At 47.4% G+C, this 2768-nt stretch overlaps 1 pseudogene; it reads left to right on the top strand.

Annotated features, from left to right (window-relative positions):
- The first annotated feature begins 1172 nt into the window (after positions 1–1172).
- LOC101645754 lies at positions 1173–1912 on the top strand (annotated as a pseudogene).
- Positions 1913–2768: the final 856 nt, after the last annotated feature.

The following is a 2768-nucleotide window of genomic DNA, read 5'->3' as shown; positions in this document are numbered from 1 at the left end:
ACCTGCTCTGGTCTAGCCAGATTTGTAAGGTAGAATTGGGGTCATGATAGTGGGTAGGGAGGAAGTATTTAGGAACTAGAGGAAAGTTGCATGTTTCATTGGTGTTATACTCCAAAACGAGTGGCTCATCTCTTCCTTGTGACCATTCCATAAGGGAGAGTCCAATTGTCTACAGATGAGTTTTGGGTCTCCACTTCACACTCCCCCGTCATTCACAATGATATGATTTTTTTGTTCTGGATCTTTGATGCCTTTGATCCAGGACAGATAAACCCCTCAGGACCAATAATGAGAGTAGCAATAGCAGGAGGGGAAGAGGTAGGTGGAAGGAGAAAGGGGGAACTGATTACAATGATCTATATATAACCCCCCCAGGGGGACAGACAACATGAAAGTGGGTGAAGAGAGACATCATTCATTGTAAGACATGAAAAAATAATAATAAATTATAAATAATCAAGGGTTAATGAGGTGGGGGGAGGGCGAGGGAGGGGAAAAATGAGAAGTTGATGCCAAGGGCTCAAGTACAAAGAAAATGTTTTAAGAATGATAATGGCAACATATGTACAAATGTACTTGACACAATGGATATATGTATGGATTGTGATAAGAGAAGCTTTTGCAGTATCATGAGTTAAGCATTGGGCTGCTAACCAGCAATTTCAGTGGTTCCAAACCCACCAGCAGCTTCCCAGGAGAAAGACGAAGCTGTCCGCTCCTGTGAGGGTTGAATGTTTGATTGCAAAGGCCTCCGGCAGCTGCCCACAAACCAGTTCCGTTGGTCTGCAGCTTAGACCTTAGTTCGTGTTGCTGACTCTGACCATCCACATTGTGTCTTGGGTCCAGCCTGTGGGAGAAGTGAGTGGTCTGAACCTCTGTCTTGCTGGAGCTTGGACTACCGGGCGCCCCTCCGTGGTGACATTTGCTGCAGCAGTGGAGCATCAGGTGTGACTGCACAAAGTCTGAAGGGCACTGCAAATGCTTGTTGTTTGCTGTTATTAGAAGCGCTGGGTAGACTCTTCCTGGAAAGCTTTTCTAGCATACAGCAGCTGAACTCTGCGCCTCATTGACATCTGCCTGCCAGCATAATTGTCACATCATTTCATTGGGGGTGGCAGGAAGTGAGCTCTAAAACTATATAAAGAAGAAGCATTTGGATCCCAGTGTTTTCAATGGCTTTGAGACACCCAGAACTGCCTGCTCTTGAGCCTAGTGGGCCTTGGGGCAAGATGTCCCGGCCCATTGGGCTGTACCATCAGGCATTCGGCTTTGCCAATGCCCTCGAAGACCCTAAACCCATGACTCATCATCCTTCAGACATAGGCAGCACTCCCTGGAAGCCAGTGATTTCAGAGCACAGGCATCAGCACTGCGCCAAGGCGGAGAAAGGAAAGGCCAGTAATGCCTGCCATGACTGGGTCATCAGCCACTGACAGCACAGACAAGATCCCTGTGGTGAAAGCTAAATCCACCTACATCATCATCAATTCTGTGATCACAAAACAGACCCAGGAGAGCATTCAGTGCTTCGAACAACAGGCAAGGCTGAGAGATGTTGGCTACCTACCCCACACAGCTCTCACCACTGAGGAGAGGCAAGAAGTGTTCCACAAACTACAGCTTCAGAGTCAAGGGAAGACACAGGAAGAGAAACAGCCTGCGTCTGTCTGCCCAGTGTACCCTTAGCAGGAGCCCGCCCTCTGCCCCAAGCAGAAATCCAGGGACCAGTGCACTTCTGGCCCTCCCACAAACTTTGCCAACCCAAATTTTAGCATCATGGGTCCCAGAAGTGGGGATAGGACAGGAACCTACTGGATAAATGGAGCTTCTTTGGGACAAGACTCCTCCAGAAGTCTGATTGGGAGGTTTTGCCACCCAGACCTCCTGAGGCCAGAAGCCCTCTTCAATGTAACTGATCTGACTACAGGCCACCACACTACAGGCCTTCAGGCCAACCCAGGCAGACAGGAAGAAGTAAGCACCCCAAACTTATAACATCAAACTTCATGACTTGAATGTGTTCACCTCCACTGGGTTCAAGAGTTCTGTCTGTTCTAGGAACTCTTAATCCAGTCACCAAGGTCTCCTTTACCTTGGCTCTGACATAGAAAAGGTCTATTTTTTTAAAAGCATGTTAGAGCTAGAGATATTGTTAGCTTTGGAGAAACCATAGTGAAAAGCTTGACCTTATTTTGTGGAAGAAGTCATTTTCTACTGCTTGAACAGAGACTAAATCATCTCAGCTGTGCTGTATGGGATAAGTCCTGCCCTATTTTTGTACCATGTCCTCTAGACAAGAACTTTGATCATGACTTCCTTTGGAAATGTTTCTGCAGTTTCCAAACGCAGGCTTCTTGACTTCTTGATCACTTTCAAGGCAAGTGTTGACAAATGATGGAGTGGACGTACTCCCTGACCAGTTCCAACCATTGGGCCCTTCTGAAGTGTGGACACTGGGCTGGTACTCTGTGCTGACTTGGTTGTTTAGGAGGACAGAGACCGGTTTTGAGATCTGGATACAACGAACAGCCAGACCTGGCTTAAAGTGGCCTTTCCTTGCCTTCTTGATAGACTAATAGAGCACTTCCTAGCCAGTTCTCCCCCTCGTCCCCCTGGGGTCAATGCTGCTGGAGGCATGCTCCTCTTCTCAGTGTGTCCCACAGAGCAAGCACTCATCTTCCAAACCCTTGGGTGCACTTTAATTTAATGCCAGTGTGGTCACAAACTTAGTAAGGGAGACATTTTTGTGTATTGCTTTAATTTGGACA

Source organism: Echinops telfairi, unplaced genomic scaffold, assembly GCF_000313985.2.
Source record: "Echinops telfairi isolate 266 unplaced genomic scaffold, ASM31398v2 ScPeMD7_7401;HRSCAF=8416, whole genome shotgun sequence".
NCBI classification, from domain to species: Eukaryota; Metazoa; Chordata; class Mammalia; order Afrosoricida; family Tenrecidae; genus Echinops; species Echinops telfairi.
This window is presented reverse-complemented; position numbering and strand designations above follow the sequence as displayed.